At 39.6% G+C, this 17,106-nt stretch overlaps 1 protein-coding gene across 5 annotated transcripts in view; it reads left to right on the forward strand.

Annotated features, from left to right (window-relative positions):
* Positions 1–17,106, forward strand: part of PLEKHA5 (pleckstrin homology domain containing A5) — a 251,906-nt gene that overhangs the window by 126,964 nt on the left and 107,836 nt on the right. Inside the window, exon 1 of one of the 5 annotated variants that reach the window (XM_061125097.1) lies at positions 4,788–4,926. The exons of the other annotated variants lie outside the window; for them this stretch is intronic. The gene's annotated coding sequence lies outside the window, so the exon portion shown is untranslated. Of the gene's footprint in view, positions 1–4,787; positions 4,927–17,106 lie in introns of those variants that run through there. 5 annotated transcript variants of the gene reach the window in all.

Below are 17,106 nucleotides of genomic sequence, written 5' to 3' on the forward strand. Positions count from 1 at the left end.
TTAAAGGCGTTTATTAGCTCCAGCAAACAATGGGGCATATATCCACAATCACCCTTAGCTTCCTGTCCTAAAAATGTGGTGTGGGTAGAATCGTAAAAAGCTAAATTAGCCATCCTTGGCTTTGGGGAGAAGCAGGGCAAAATCTCACCAGGTGCTTGTGAGAATTGCCCTATTGGTATGCTTTTTTTTTCCCCCTTCTGTTAATTGGGTGCCTTTTGTAGGTGTCAAGTTTAGATTGCATCTTAAATTTGTGCTTTCACAGCTACTGCTACCTCTAACTGCAATGTCCTCTGGAAAGAGTTCATCCACTGTCATTTACTGTCCTCTGTTAAACCTCTTCCAGATCCCCCCAGGCAGTTAGCCACTTCCTCTTCTGTGCTCTGCAAATCAGGTTATGTCATAATGATCTGTTTACAGCTCTCTCTGTCCTGGTAAACTGTCAGTTCCAGGCTGTTCTGGCCTTGAGAGGAGGGACCTTATCTAATCCCCCTTTTATGTTCCTTGCCGGAGCACCCTGTTTTCCCTGTGGAAGTCCTGTAAGCCCTGGTGGGGTGGCAGAGGGGCTGAGCTTCCCAGGTCCTAGAGGAATAGTGCAGGGTGCTGGTAACTTCGTAAACCAAACGCTCTGTCAGCGTGGTAGTTCTTGGAGTTCCTGGTAATCCCGTCAGTTTGTTAGTTCTCAGTGTTCCTGGTCATCTTTCAGAGTCTCTTGACGGATCTCTGCTGCTTCATTATTGCTTTCTCCTGGCAGCCGTGTGTAGCACCACCAAGGCACTGCGATTCTGTACATATTAAATAAGTGTTAGTCACTCAGTCCTGTCCGACTCTTTGTGCCCCATGGACTGTTAACCCGTCAGGCTGCTCTATCCATGGGATTCTCCAGGCAAGAATACTGGTTTCGGTTGCCATTTCCATATGCTGCCATTTGATTGCTGAATTGTCTGCCTTCAGAGGTGATAATTTTAGAGCATATACAATGATGACTACAGCTAAGCCAGATCTACTAGAAAAATATATAGCTTCCTTCTTAGTGCATTTTATAAGTGTTTTGTAATGCCTGCTCTGTTGATGTGAACAGTTGAACTTTATTACATAACACAAGGTCACATTGGCTTAGGGTAGGAGTAATACGCATTTTAACCTTCATATATTGTGCTTAAAGGTTGTTATGGTTTGTGTCATTTAATAGGGACTGTCCTTTGCTTTCAGAACTATAGCAAAACTTATTTTAACTTTTCTTTAATGTCTTCAAGAATGGGTTTTGTTTTCATTTTTAGTGTGAGAAGTTTAAACAGAGACTAATTGAGATTCACAAAATCTTCACTTTGGAAAAAAAAAATAGGGCAGATCCATGAATGACTGACTACTATTCTAAAACATATGCAAACCCTTCTGGCTATAGCAAACTGCATCGGCTTGCTTGTCTATATTTCAAGCTATGTGATGAAACAGTTTTGTTTTCTCAACTTGAAATTTTAATTTTTGTTATTGCAGTTTCATATGAAAGGAGTGTTTTTTTTAAGCACTGGCTATGTTACATGCTAGATTAATTGTAAGACAACTCACTTTTGAGGTATCTTCACATTTTTGTGTCATTAACATGCTAACAAGATATTTTCAGTATATTTTATAAAATAGTTTGTCCGTAGTCTTATTAAGAAGCACCTTTTTGGTTGAAGGGCATGAAATGCAGAAGAGATATGATTGGTCATCAAATATGAGTTAACATTTAATTAAACACTTGTTAGGTGGTAGGCACTGTTCCAATTGCTTTACATGGCTTTTCTCATTTAATTCTCACAAAAATCCCTTGAGGATTGAATTGTTGTCTTTATTTTCCCTATAAGGAAATTGAAGCAAAGAGAGGCTAAGTAACTTGCCTGTGGTCTGAGAACTACTGGAAGAAGAGCTGGTCTTAGAGTCATCTGACTCCAGACCTTACATGCTTCTAGCCATTAACTGGATTGCCTTCCATGTGAACAAGCTCATGAAGAAAGGTTTAACCTCACTTGCAACTAAAACACACAAACACAATTAAAGCTGTATTTTCTATTAGATTTACAAGGAAGAAAAGTAATTGTCAGTATCCTTTATGTGGGAAAGAAGTATAACGTATTAAGTTATAAATTGTTACCTCTTTTTGGAGTGTCAAGGAGGCAGATGTTGAAGACACACACATGCTTTGACCTATCCGTGTCGTTTCTGAGAATTACCTGGCACAGATAAATACGAGAAAGCACAAAGGTATCTAGGCTACCTTAAGCACTGTTTTCTGAAAGAGATGGGCTTACCAGACCACCTGACCTGCCTCTTGAGAAACCTATATGCAGGTCAGGAAGCAGCAGTTAGAACTAGACATGGAACGACAAACTGGTTCCAAATAGGAAAAGGAGTACGCCAAGGCTGAATATTGTCACCCTGCTTACTTAACTTCTATGCAGAGTACATCATGAGAAACGGTGGGCTGGAAGAAGCACAAGCTGGAATCAGGATTGCCGGGAGAAATATCAATAACCTCAGATATGCAGATGACACCACCCTTATGGCAGAAAGTGAAGAGGAACTAAAAAGCCTCTTGATGAAAGTGAAAGAGGAGAGTGAAAAAGTTGGCTTGAAGCTTATTAACATTCAGAAAACTAAGATCATGGCATCTGGTCCCATCACTTCGTGGGAAATAGATGGGAAAACAGTAGAAACAGTGTCAGATGTTATTTTTTGGGGCTCCAAAATCACTGCAACCATGAAATTAAAAGATGCTTGCTCCTTGGAAGGAAAGTTATGACCAACCTAGATAGCATGTTAAGTAGCAGAGAAATTACTTTGCCAACAAAGGTCCGTCTAGTCAAGGCTATGGTTTTTCCAGTGGTCATGTATGGATGTGAGAGTTGGACTGTGAAGAAAGGTGCGCGCTGATGAATTGATGCTTTTGAACTGTGGTGTTGGAGAAGACTCTTGAGAGTCCCTTGGACTGCAAGGACATCCAACCAGTCCATCCTAAAGCAGATCAGTCCTGGGTGTTCATTGGAAGGACTGATGCTGAAGCTGAAACTCCAGTACTTTGGCCACCTCATGTGAAGAGTTGACTCATTGGAAAAGACCCTGATGCTGGGAGGGATTTGGGGCAGGAGAAGAAGGGGACGAAAGAGGATGAGATGGTTGGATGGCATCACCGACTTGATGGACATGAGTTTGAGTAAACTCCGGGAATTGGTGATGGACAGGGAGGCCTGGCATGCTGTGATTCATGGGGTCGCATAGAGTCAGACACGACTGAGCGACTGACCTGACCTGACCTGAAGCACTGTGTATAACAAAAAGTTTTAAATTAAGTGTCCAATCGGAATCAGGTATAGATCAATGTCATGGGCAGCCATCAAAAAAAGAAAAGTTAAGAATATAGTTACTGATATGGAAAACTGACCATGGCATATTACTGAATTTAAAAAAGTGAGTTGCAAAACAGCATATATAGTTTGATTTCCTTATATTGAATAAATGTGTGTTTATATACACACACTCTGGTCGAAAAGATTGTTCACCAGAATGTTAACAGCTGGTATCTTTCCTGCTAAATGGTATAACTTAGTGATCAGATGTATGGGTTTTGAGTCCTGCTCAGTTCACTTACTGGACTTCCCAGGTGGCTCAGTGGTAAATAATTGCCTGCCAGTGCAGAAAATGTAGCTTTGATCCCTGGGTTGAAAGTGCCACTGGAAGAGGAAATGGCAACCTCCTCCAGTGTTCTTACCTGGGAAATTCCACGGACAGAGGAGCCTGGTGGGCTGTATAGTCCATGGGGTCACAGAAGAACGGGACACAGCTTAGCGACTAAAGAACAACAGCAACAGTCACCTACTAGCGTTGTGGCGGGGCAGGTTCCCTAACTGCTCTGTGCCTCAGTCTTTTCCGTACAATGGGGGTAATTACGGATACTAGATCGTTGGGTTCTGAGGCTCAGCTGAGATTGTAAAGTGCTTGGCATAATATGTGGTCAACCATTATCATTATTATTCTCATCATTTTAGGTAATAGAACTGAAGGCAGTTACAATTTTTTTTTTTTTAATAGGAGTATTTTAGGGCTTCCCAAGTGGCACTGGTAGTAAAGAACCCACCTACCAATCCCTGGGTCTGGAAAATCCCTGGAGGAGGAAATGGCAACCCACTCCAGTGTTCTTGCCTGGAGAATCCCATGGACAGAGGAGCCTGGGGGGCTACAGTCCACGGGGTCGCAAAGGAGTCGGACACAACTGAGCAGCTAATACTACTATTATAGTTCCTTTACAATGTTGTGCGGTTTCTGCTGTACACCAGAGTGAATCAGCCACACACACACACACATATATATATATATTCCCTGGGTCTTGGATTCTCTTCCCATTTAGGTCTCCACAATTTTAGCTTTCTTTGTACCTTTTATTGGCTGAATTTTTTGAAATATGGATCAACTCTGGAAACAACAGCAACCCCCAAAAAATGTTTTGAAAGGAATCACTTGAATAGGTTTGCTTATCGTTTTAACAGAAAACATCTATTGAGAGCTAAGGTTATTTAAAAATCCTCCGAACACTCTTCACGAGCCGTTGGCAGCCACGTATGCTGGTATTTTACCCTGTGCTGTGTGCCAACTTGAGGGGAACTGAAATCATACTCTACTCCTCTGGCTGGAAGGCGTACAGAATCACAACAAACTGTTCCAGAGAAGCTGCCTCAGTCTGCGGCTGCAGTGACATGCTGGGGCGTGACGTCAGTCCGGTGGCAGACTGGCAGAGTGGCAGGCGGCCCCCTGCCACGATGCCTTTCCTGAGGGCTCGGTCCCCGGGGCGCTCGTTTGGGAGCCGCTCAAGACAAAGCAGCGGAGTCAGAGTCTGCTTTTCCTTCCAGTGTCCCCTCTGCCTGTAGTTGAATGTAATCTTGATGGAGGCTGGTGAGTAATGCTTGTTACTTTACTGTGTAATAATAAATAGCTGATGGCTACATGAGCAGTAGTTCTTTTCTCAGTTAATGAGCCTGTGGTAAGTAAGCTGTAGAGCCCTAGTGCCAGGATTTACGTATTATAGATATTTCTATAACTGAAATATTGTATTCTTAGAAAAATGTAAATACATTGTGAGGTTTTTTCAAATGACTTGAGCATTTGAAGATGTAATCTTCCTTTTGGTCTCTCCTTAACTTGAAGCTACATAAAAGCACAGTGGTTGCAAATTGCTTGAAAGCCTAAGGATTTTCATTTATTTATTTTGTTTAACTTATTCAGAGGAGGAACTTGATTTTTTGTTTCTCACTTCACAAGAAAGAAATGAATAATTCTCAGAAGTTCCTTTGGAGATGTTAACAGTACTCATTACATAATGCTTTTATGAAAAAGTATATCAGTAGTCTGAACTAATTAAAAATTGGCTGAAGCAGCTCTTTAATTAATTATTTGGGGTTATGTCAGCAATGTGATTCAAAATAGGAATCTTCATTTGTGAGCCTAAAATTTAAGAGCAGTAAGTTACTAGTGCCTTTGATTATAAAGGATGGCAACATGCCTTTTAAAGATTGATTTCTTTTTGCAATATTAATTCATGTCTTTGAATTGCACTATAGAAATTGAGTTAGTTTTGAAATCATTAGTTTCAGAAGGTTGGGTAAAAATGTGTGTGTGTATGTTTGAGTAACTATATTTTGCTTTTCTCCTCCTCCCTTTTGAGTGAAGGAGTGACATTATTTTTATTTCATACTGTTTATATAGAATAAACTGAAGCCTTTAAACTCTTAGGCTTTATCATTTCTGGCATAATTCTTCTCTTGCAAGTTCAATGGCAGCCTTGTTATTTCAAGGTTTTTTGGAGAATTTTCAAACAAAGTTTTCTCTTAAAGAACAGTCACTTTTTACTTTGTATGTCTAGTTGAGGAAAACACAATATAGAAATTCTTTATAGATAATGATTTTCATATCAGTTTTTTGAAGCAAATAAAGAATGAGACTCTTTGCACATATTTTTTTTTACATGAATAGCATAGTTATTGAGAGGAAATGATCAAACTCAGTTTTTTATATGCGGATGTACAAAAATATCAATAACTGCTTTATTATGACTCCTAATACATTATACTTCTCTATTTTTAGAAACAGAGAGATATAGAAGTAGGGTTTCAGCTTCATTTTGTTTGACTTGACAGGCTTAATTCAAGATCCAGTTTTTTCCATAAGTTGTAGACTTTTCAAATTCTGCCCCAATCTAGAAGCTTTAAGTATATAGAGAACTCATTAATATTTTTATTGCTTTTAAAATTTATCTCAAATCTACTTAAGCTATTTTAACATGGTTTTAAAATAGCCTATATTTTAATCAGTAAGTTACTGTAGTAACGATGAATTGAAACATATTGGGTATGCATTCTTAACAATGATGTTTTTGAGGCATTATGACCTCAGAGGTCACTGGCCTAAATGCCACTAGAGTTCAAGTGAAGAGAAGCTACTTTAACTTTTTTGTATGAACAGGAAATTAAATCTGACAAAAGAAGGGAGGATGAGCAGAGCTTGGGGTGGGGGTCAGGGGGAATAACCTGAAATTGACATAAAAGCCTGACTTAACTCTAAAGCACTGGGAATAAAGTGCTTGTCTGTTCATGAATAAGGTGTTCTTTGAGGAACTCATTCCAAGCAATACTGAAGTCTGGTAGTAAAATATGATTGTGGTATTCTTCAAGTTTGAGATTTGGCTTGGTCAACTCAGATGGAACAGTATTCTGAAGCCCATTATAGTCTTGAACTATATTTTTGCTTCATAGTGGTGGAGAGTACAAAACTTCATGCATAATAGATGTTTAATGAAGGTTTGGGCATGAATAAATGATTACACAAGTTAAATGAATGAGGGGAATATCTTGAGCCTTGCATTAGAGTTTTCATCTTTACTGTGGTGATGAAAACCTACTAGTTATCCTAACCATCTAGTAGCGTGCCGTGGCTTCACACTCTGTTAGAGGGAAGCATATCCTGAGTAGCACTCGGCCGTCACAGTGGCCTGCAGGCCGCCATCGGAGTTCACTGCCGGCGGTGCTCGCTGTGTCTGGGTCTCTGCTGCGGGAAGTGGGCCCTGCCTGCTATTCTGGGTCAGATCTTTGTCCGACTTCTGCCTCATCTGTAAGTGAGAAATTTCTCAGTACTTAGGGATAATGATTTGCTGACAAAACCGAGCCTTAATTAAAGTGCTGTGTGCATCACATAAGTGCATTACTCTTTGGACCTTTTCAGAGTTTAAAAAGATGCATTCCTTTGAAATTGAAGTGACAGAGAACCTATCAGTGGAACAAATACACTGCTTTAAAATTGCATAATAGAAATTTTATATATATGTGTGTGTGTGTGTGTGTGCTCAGTCCTGTCTGACTCTTCACTACCCTATGGACTGTAGTCCACCAGGCTCCTCTGTCTGTGGAATTCTCCAGGCAAGAATACTGGAGTGGGTTGGCATTTTCTTGTCCGGGGGATCTTCCCTACCCAGGGGTCGAACTCACATCTCTTGCGTCTCCTTCATTGGCAGACAGATTCTTTACCACTGCGCCACTTGGAAATCATATATAAATGTACTGTCACTCAAAGCCTGGATTTTCAGTCCCGTTTCTGTGCCCCCTCCTTTCCATCTGTGCTAAACTCTGGTCACATCTGAATATTCTTGCTGATCCCATGGAGGCTCAATTCAAGTGGCATCCACTTCTGGGCCACCATCTCGGCTCTTCCCCTTTCTAACTGCAAAATCAGCCCCAAATCAGGCTCGTTTTTGGTTAATTACTCCTCCTATTTGTTTGTAAGAATATCGTTAAGGCCAAGCGTCACCAGTGCCTGTCTCATACTGAGTGAGTGAAAATACTTAAGTTACACAGAAAATACAGCCATTTTGAAGGCATACCATTCCTTAAAATGTCTTTGTGGCATAGGGGTATCATTTGACTTACCAGTAGCTTCCTTTTTATTCTTGAAGTCATTTTTTTGGTAACGCTCATGCAGTAAGAAAATAATGAATGAAGAATAGTCAAATTCAATAATTACTAATTTTTTTCCTAATTTGAAAAACTTCGCTTGATTCTGTTGGGAAGAATGTTTCACCTATAATAATTGGATCTTTTTTGCAACCTATTTAGAACTAGGTTAGCTTTTTAAAGTAGTGTATAACCATCCAAAAAAACAAAGGAGATGGTGCTTAAATTCTGCTTTTTCTAATTTGTTGTTCACTTCCTTCCCAGGGGTATAGTAATCCTCCATTTAATACATGTTACAATAAAACATTACTAATTAGCATTCATTAGGGAGCAATAGAGTTGTCTGAATTAGGGAAATTTTAGGTTTGTGTGTGTGTGTGTGTGTATGTGTGTGTGTGTGTGTGTGTGTATATGTTATGCCACAATACTGCTCTTTAATGCCAAAAATATTTCTGACTACTGACGTGTTCCTAAGTTGGAATTCTGCTTAGTTTTATTTTAAAACTCCATTAGACTTTTGTAATTAATAGTTTTTTTAAATAAGTGACTACTTTTTCAAATAAACGTTCTTTGAAATTGCTGGAGTATATACCCTGTGATCATTTTTACTCTTGTGTGGTTTTACAAGGACTTTTTACATAGATCATTCAACAGTGAACTTTAACTTTTGATCAACTTATCAGGTTCCTCATTCATTAAATTATAGTTGTACTTCACATTAAACATAGGGCAGAGAGCCAAAAACTTTTTAAAGCAAGGATGTGACATAATTTGACTTCTCTTCAGGAAACCTCACTCTGCTAGCACATTCATGTTTATTATGTATTTCTTTAAATTGGGATATAATTGCTTTACAATATTGCGTCTGTTCCTGCTGTAGAACAAAGTCAATCAGCTGTATGGATACATATATGCCCTCCCTCTTGAACCCTCACCCCCCACTAACCCTCTAGGTCATGACAGAGCACCACGCTGAGCTCTATGTGCGATACACCAGCTTCCCACCAGCTATCTGTTTTACGTACGGGAGTGAAATCGATATGGGCTTCCCCGTTAGCTCAGCTGGTAAAGAATCTGCCTGCAGTGCAGGAGACCCTGGTTCGATTCCTGGATCAGAAAGATTCCCTGGAGAAGAGAAGGACTACCCACTCCAGTCTTCTTGGGCTCCCTGGTGGCTCAGACTGTAAAGAACCTGCCTGCAAGGCGGGAGACCTGGGTTCAGTCCCTGGGCTGGGAAGAGCCCCTGGAGGGAGGGCATAGCAACCCACTGCAGTATCCTTGCCTGGAGTATCCCTACGGACAGTGGAGCCTGGCGGTCCTCAGTCTGTGGGGTCACAAAGAGTCAGACACGACCGAGCAGCTAAGCACAGCACAGCGTATATATGTCAGTCCTACTCTCCCAGTGTGTCCCACCCTCCCCGTCCACCCACCCTGCGTCCACATGTCATATTCAAGTTGGGCTACTTACTATTTAGTGACGGCTTTATTAGGTAACGTATGGTGGTGCTTAGGTACTTGATCCTTTCAAAAGCCCTCTGGAATAAGGTTTGTTGTTGTTTTGGTTTCAGTTGCTGTTTTATAGAAGGAAGTTGAGGTTCAGTGGAGGATGCTCTAAATGGGGGATATCCTGATTATAATGAGATGAATTCGGATGTTGTTAAGGGCCTTGGGAGACTTAAGAGCCTAGACTAAGGCAGTGATGGAGATGCCATTAGCGAGCTTCTTACATAGGGTAATTTCTGGATAGCAACCAGAGATGTCACTTGATTCTTGAGTGCATGACAGAAAATGACTCTGGTGGATTAGCTTGTACATTCTAAGAGCCATTTTTCTGTTTTAATCATAAAGTGTCATTTAACCTCCCTATTTAAAAGCTTCTTAAGAATCACTCAGATGACTTCCAAGTGAGACAATTATCTAAATTATTTTAAGCATTTTTGTTTATAATGTGATTTATTAAGTGGTCTAAAATGTACCTCTCCCATAAAACTCAGGATGGATAACAGTTACTAGCATGCTGGGTTCATTTTGTTCATAACTAGCATGGTGTTAATTGAATTCTCTTAATTCCAAAATTATTTAAAGTCTATTGTCAAATTTATTTTGAGATTCTAAATTAGTATGTTGGTTTTATTTAGGAAGTTTTTTTTAGAAGATGATGTAGAAATTATCTGTAAATGCAAAAACTAAAACAGGTGAATTTGTATGTGAATCTCATATTTTGAATTTTTTTCCTTTATTTTGTTCTAGTCTATAATAATGCTTTCAGGTTTGTACTTGCAGCGTTACATCATACTCCTATTTTCCCAGTGGGAAAAGCAAAGTTTTCAATTCCTGTTGGGTGCTTTTGTAAAAATCCCATTGTTTACTATTGATGTTATTTGTGCTTAAATTCTTTGGGACCTATAATCAGGGAAATGTGAGGTTACATTTACATTGTGATAATGTTGTCTGAGCAACTGAGAATGGAGAATGATTGCAAAGCCGTAGAGAATAAGAAGATGGAGAAGAAACACTGGGTTTAAAATTCCATTGGAATCAGTGAAGATTTCATTACTGTGCTTCAGATGGGTATAGCCTTGGGGTGATACGAGGCAGTGAGACATGAGAAGGCGAAGGAGGGTGCGTGTCCACGATGTGCACAAGGAAAGGGTAGTGTTGTGATGTGATGTGTTGTGTTGTGTTGTGTTGTGTCGTGTAGTGTTTTAGTTACCATTGAGCAGAAACCTGGGAGAAGATGTGAAGCAGAACTGAGAAGTCTCACTGGCCGTGATGAGTCAAGAAGGGGCGGCTGTTGAAAGCAGGGAAAAGGAGACTGAAAAAGACAGAACTGGAGCTTTGGGGACCAGGTCTCCATGTGGCTTCTGACACATGGAGAACAAAAGTGAGGCTGTGAGCCTCAGTGTATTCACACGTATAGTGAAGACTGTAATGCGTACCTTGGAGGGGCAGTGTGAGGATTGCTGGTCAAGTTTGCAGTGCAGCAGGCTCAGGTGGAGAGTGTGAGCTGCGCTCAGAGTGATCTCACACGGTGGTTGCTATTTAGGTGATGATTTTTATATTTCTTGTTGGGAGTGTGGATCAGAGAGGGTGCATCCTTTGTTCCATACCCCCTCCCCACTCCCAGCCCCCAAGAAATCTGAGATGCTCCATTTCCTGAATGATGGGAGGAGGGAGAGAATATAAGGGGTTAAGGCTGAAAGGAAAATTTGGAGATGTGGGTAAATGAATCACTGAGGTTTTAGCAGGACGTCTGGAAGCAGTTAGTTGGAAGTTAAAGGCAAATGGCATTTAGAACTAAATGTGGGGAAAGGAAATATATACTTTACATGTTTCGCAAAAGAAAAAAAATTGCAATCTTTTAGATTGCTAACTCAGTGGTTATTCACATAACTGAGGCTCAAGAATTCCATTTCTCTCAAGAAAAGGCATGGCACTTTCAGTGTTTTCTTTTGTTCTTAAAACACTGCCTTTAATTGCAGGCATAATTTTCCATGCCAGCATATTTTCAGTTTAAAAATAAATTGCAGAAACAGTCATTGTGGTAGTCAGATTTCAACATAGCATTTTTTTCCTTTTTATTTAAAGGAAAATAAATCCAAATAGTTATCTGCATAAGACATTAATCAACTTTACATGTAACAGTGTTTTAAAAATTACTCTGGATCACCATAGACCCAATTGATTTAATAACTAATAAATAAAAATCATATTTAATAACTAAAGTCACTACTTCAGACATGGTTTTTAAACCTCATTTGAGACTGAGTCTCAGAGTGACATATATAGCATCATAATTTCTATTGGTAAAGGCACTTCAGTTTTTTTTTTTAACTGAAGTATAGTTGATTTACAATGTTGTTAATACCTACTATACAGCCAAGTGATTCAGTTATATCCAGTTATACATTCTTTTCCATTATGGGTTATCACAGGATATTAAATATAGTTCCCTGTGTTCTACAGTAGGACCCTGTTGTTTATCAGTCCTATATATGATAGTTTGCAAAGCTCTTCAATTTTAAAACAAGTTGAAAAGTATAACTGTCTGATAGTATAATGAAACCAAGGCTGCATTGAGAATGTACATTGAGTATTCTTTTTGGTTGGAGTGGAAGGATATTGAAGAGTTGTCCATGCACATCTGAGCTGTTTGCTGTTTGGTTTGGTACCTAAATTTGAGAAATACAATCACTTCCATAGTCCGCACATCTCTCTGCCTTGCTCCAGCCTAATAGCATTGTGGGTATGAGGCACGTTTTAAGGTCTCAGCCCTTGTAAAAGTCCAAGTCATGATACTGGCTTCTTGACAGGGTTGCAGAAAGAACTGCCAAACCACTATGATATCCTATTTTTCTTAGACTAAATTAAATCCTTCTTTCTCTCCCATAAGGGAAATACATGATGCTGAGCAAATCACACAAATGGGGGTTTGCAGCTGAATTTAATAAGAGACAACCAAAATCTCTTCTGTGGGACAGTTTTCTAAAGTATATACTTTGTGCATAGTTGATAGATTTTCAACCTTCTTACCACTGGTACACATATAAAACACTACCTAGTAAACTCTTCTCTGTCCGACATATCACTCAGACGAATTACTGGCTGTTCAGTTCAGTTCAGTCTCTCAGTCATGTCCGACTCTTTGCGACCCCATGGACTGCAGCACGCCAGGCCTCTCTGTCCATCACCAACTCATGGAGTTTACTCAAGCTCATGTCCATTGAATCAGTGATGCCATCCAACCACCTCATGCTCTGTTGTCCCCTTCTCCTCCTGCCCTCAATCTTTCGTTATTGATGTTAACAATTTCAATGTTTATTTCCTAAGTTAAAAAACAGAATGGGTTTTGTAGTAAAGCAATCATTGGAGTCACTCATGAAGTCAAAGTATTAAAAAAAAAAATCACTAAAACAAATATTCCCATGGGGAGAATTGCAATACTAAGAAGTAGCCAGTGCATAGTTATTAATGGCCAAAACGTTAAAAAAAAAAAATCTTTTCCTAACACCAAAGAAAACAGCAACAAAAGCAAAATAAGCAAGTGGGACTAACTGCATAATAAAACCATCAATAAAATGAAAAGGCAGTCTACCCAGTGGGAGAAAATATTAGCAAGTCATGTGTCTGATAAGGAGTAATATCTAAAATGTATAAAGAACTCATACAACTCAATGGCAAAAAAAAAAACAAACCACAAAAAAACATTCAGTTAAAAAAATCGGCAGAGGGTCTGAAAAGATGTTTTTCCAAAGAAGACATACAGATGACCAACAGGTACGTGAACATGTGCTCAACAGGGAAATGCAAGTCAAACCTGTTAAAAGCACTATCATCACTTGTTTTAAGAGGTGAGTGTTGGTTAGGATGTGGAGGAAAGAGAACCCTCAGTGCACATTAGTGGGAATGTAAGTTGGTGCAGCCACTGTGGGAAACAGTATGGAGGTTCCTCAAAAAGTTAAAAATAGAATCACCATGTTCATCTAACAGGTCCTTCTGGGTATTTATCCAAAGGAAACAAAAACACTAATTCAAAAAGCTGTCTGCACTGCCACCCACCCCAGATCATTGCAGCATAGTTTATAATAGCCAAGATACGGAAACAACTGAGGCGTCTATCAGTGAATGAATGGATAAAGAAAATACAGTTTGTATGTACGTACATATACATATGCACACAATGGAATATTCCCGTTTGAAACAACATGGATGGACCATGAGGGCATTTATGCTAAGTGAAACAAGTCCGAGAAAGGCAAATACTATGTGATCTCATTTGTATGCATGTGTGGGTGCTAAGCGCTTCAGCCGTTTCAGACTCTGCAACCCTATGGACTGTAGCCTGCCAGGCTCCTCTGTCCATAAGATTCTTCAGCACACTAGAGTGGGTTGACCTTTCCTCCTCCTCCAGGGGATCGTCCCAACCCAAGGATCAAACCCACATCTCTTGCTTTGGCAGGCAGATTCTTTACCACTGAGTCACTTGGGAAGCCCTTTTGACACATATATCTGGCCAATGAGAGTCTAGACAAGGATGGCCAGGGAGTTCTTGAGAAACCTCTTGAAAAGGAATAGTGTATGCGGAGACTTTCCTTTCACTTCTAGACTCTGTGGTCTGCATGTGATGTTTGGGACCACTGCAGCCAGTTTGGGACTGATCAGATACCCAGCTAAACAGGATAGACCAGTCAGTATTGCCATATTATACAATCATGAATAATCATATCTCCTTGGAATCTCAAATGTTCTTATTTTTAAATCTAAAATAGCTTCTTTCCATATTTGGTTTAAAGACTATACACCGTGTACTGTACTGATTCATTTTAATTTTTTAATCTAGTACTCTCAGAGCTATATTCATTTTTGCAAAAATCAGACAGATCCTAATGTTTTAAAGGACTTAATGTGAGGGTATTTCACCTGTTTATAAATACCTGATGCAAAATTTACATTTACACTCAACAAAGGTTGCAAAGTTGTAGCCTTAATGTTGGATTATAGGAGTTTTAAAACCAAATTACCTATGACTGATTCATGTTGATGTATGGCAGAAACCAAGACAGCATTGTAAAGCAATTAGCCTTTGATTAAAAATAAATAAACTTTCTAAAAAACTGGATTTCATTTTTCAGTTTGTAGCTGTGCTAAACATGTCATATTTTGTCTTGTATATTTTGAAATAATCACTCCATTAAGTGTTACTGCCTTTCATCATTATACTCAAAAATTTAAACACCGTTTTAGCAGACGTCTTTCTTCCTCTTTCTAAACCCATAATTTTATTGGGGTTTATATTTGAAATGGACATTTCAGGCATCTGTTTAGTGTATGGGGGATTGTTTCCTTAGGGATATCCTTGATTGACGTCCTCCCTCATTAGTGTCCTGCTGAGAACAGACCAGCAGGGTGGACTGAACCAAAAATGGCTTTCTCTAGCAAGCCTGGAAATGGACATAAACACCAGCATCCCCAGTCTTCAGAGCGCTGCCATACAGCCTAAATTACTCTTCGTATAACAGTACCTGCCACTTAGAGTGGACTCTAACCCATTAAATTGTTTCCATAAATGGGTTATAGGAACCACTGTAGTTTATCAGCCTTCCCTTTTGATGTAAAGCTCAGAACGGCTTAAGGTAGCACACCTTCACCCACGTTTTCAGGTACAGTAACCTTCAAGAGGCGCTGTTTGGTTCACAAATGCAATCTGAAAAGGAATAAGGCAGAATAATGAATTTCTACTCCATCTCCAGTAGATTTGTCATTTAATTTGTTTTTTGTATAATTTGATGGAAATATGCCATTTTATACACACACGGATTTATTCATCTAAAGATCTTTTAAAATCCAATTATCATTGACTGAAATAGTTCCATAGGGGTTGGAATTAAGCAGATCTTTCATGTAAATTCTAGTAAATGATTAAATGTCTAGTAATAAAGAGTGAAGAGGGCATAATGCCAAAGAACAAGCAATTTGTGTTGCTGTTTCTCAATTTGTTGATATCTTTTCTAAAAGTGCCACAGATTTGATCCTTTACCTGGGCCTTTGATAGAGCGTGATCCTCAGAATGAGCTCCTGGATATGACCTATTTCATTCAGTCATGAACTCTCCAGAATAGCAGAGTCCATTTTTTTAAAGTTTTGTTTGTCATTATTTAAAAACCTTCTCGGATACTGCCTTAAAAACATAGCTACTGTCTCCTTGGAGCTTTTGTATTAGAGTGACTTTTCTCCTCTATTTTCTGTTTTTGGATATATTAGGAATATCTTGACCAGAAACATGAGCGCCACGAGAGATCACACCTTTATTCTTTGACAGTAAATATTGACTAGCGGGATAACATGAGCTTTTGACATTTTTCGGGTTGCATGTTCATTTGAACTGTTTCAGTTTAAATAGGTTACTGAACCTAACAAGTTGTCTGATGACACCAACATATGCTCAATTCCTGTAGTTCATAACAAAAATAAATGTCTTCAAGGGCTTGTCTGTTCCTGGCCATGTTTATACTCTTTACTCATTTAATCTTCATAAACATCCCCACTAGAAAGTAGGTTCCACAAGGGCAGTGATTTTTATGTTTTGTTCACGGCCATCCCCAGGTACCGAGAACAGTTCTGAACAAATAGACAAACATGTGACATAGCTACTGTTCCCTAACTGTGAGGCAGCTGAGACGTGGACAGGTACAATGAACCCACAGAAATAATACACCTGGCTTATGTGGTAGAGTTTATTGTTAGAGAGCAGTGATGGTCTTCACGTAGGGTTTATTAACCTCAGCACTGTTTTTTTTAAAATATTTATTTATGTATTAAATGCCTTGGGTCTTAGTTGTAGCACATGGCACCTTCATTGCATCAGGTAGGATCCTTCCTTGTGGCGCACGGACTCTCTAGTTGCGGTTCGTGGGCTGAATAGTTGCAGTGCTTGGGCTTAGTTGCTCTGTGGTATGTTCAGTCCCAGTTCCCCGGCCAGGGATCGAACCCATGTCCCCCTGCTGGTGTTGGAAGGCCTCCTGCAGAGGTGTGGGTTGACAGTGGGCTCCCCGCAGGGACCAGGGCACTGGCAGCAGCAATCCTGGAAGGTGCCCCCTGGTGCAAGCCCTCCTGGAAGTCGCCCAGCCTCAGCATATTGATATTTGGGGCTGGATACTTTTTTCCCTGTGAAAAATTCTCCTGCAAGTTGTAAGATGTTGAGCAGCATCCTGGCCTCTACTCACTACATACGAGCCCCAGTTGTAATGTTCAAAAAGTGCTACCAGACAGTGGATGTATACAACAAGGTCTACCGTATAGCACAGGGAACTATATTCAAGGTCCAGGATAAACCTAATGGAAAAGAATATTAAAAAGAATACATATTCTTTTTAATATTATTAAAAAGGATATATATATATGCATAACTGAGTCACTTTGCCATTTGCAGAAATGAACACATCATTGTAAATCAACTATACTTCAATAACATATATGTAAAACCAGACACCTTACCACACATTTCCCAATGTCCCTTGGGAGATAAAAATTGTTCCCAGGGCTTCCCAGGTGGTGCTAGTGGTAAAGAACCCCACTGCCAATGCAGGAGGCATAGGAGACAAGGGTTTGGCCCCTGGGTCGGGAAGATCCCCTG

This window comes from Dama dama, chromosome 22 (genome assembly GCF_033118175.1).
Source record: "Dama dama isolate Ldn47 chromosome 22, ASM3311817v1, whole genome shotgun sequence".
In the NCBI taxonomy this organism is placed as follows: domain Eukaryota; kingdom Metazoa; phylum Chordata; class Mammalia; order Artiodactyla; family Cervidae; genus Dama; species Dama dama.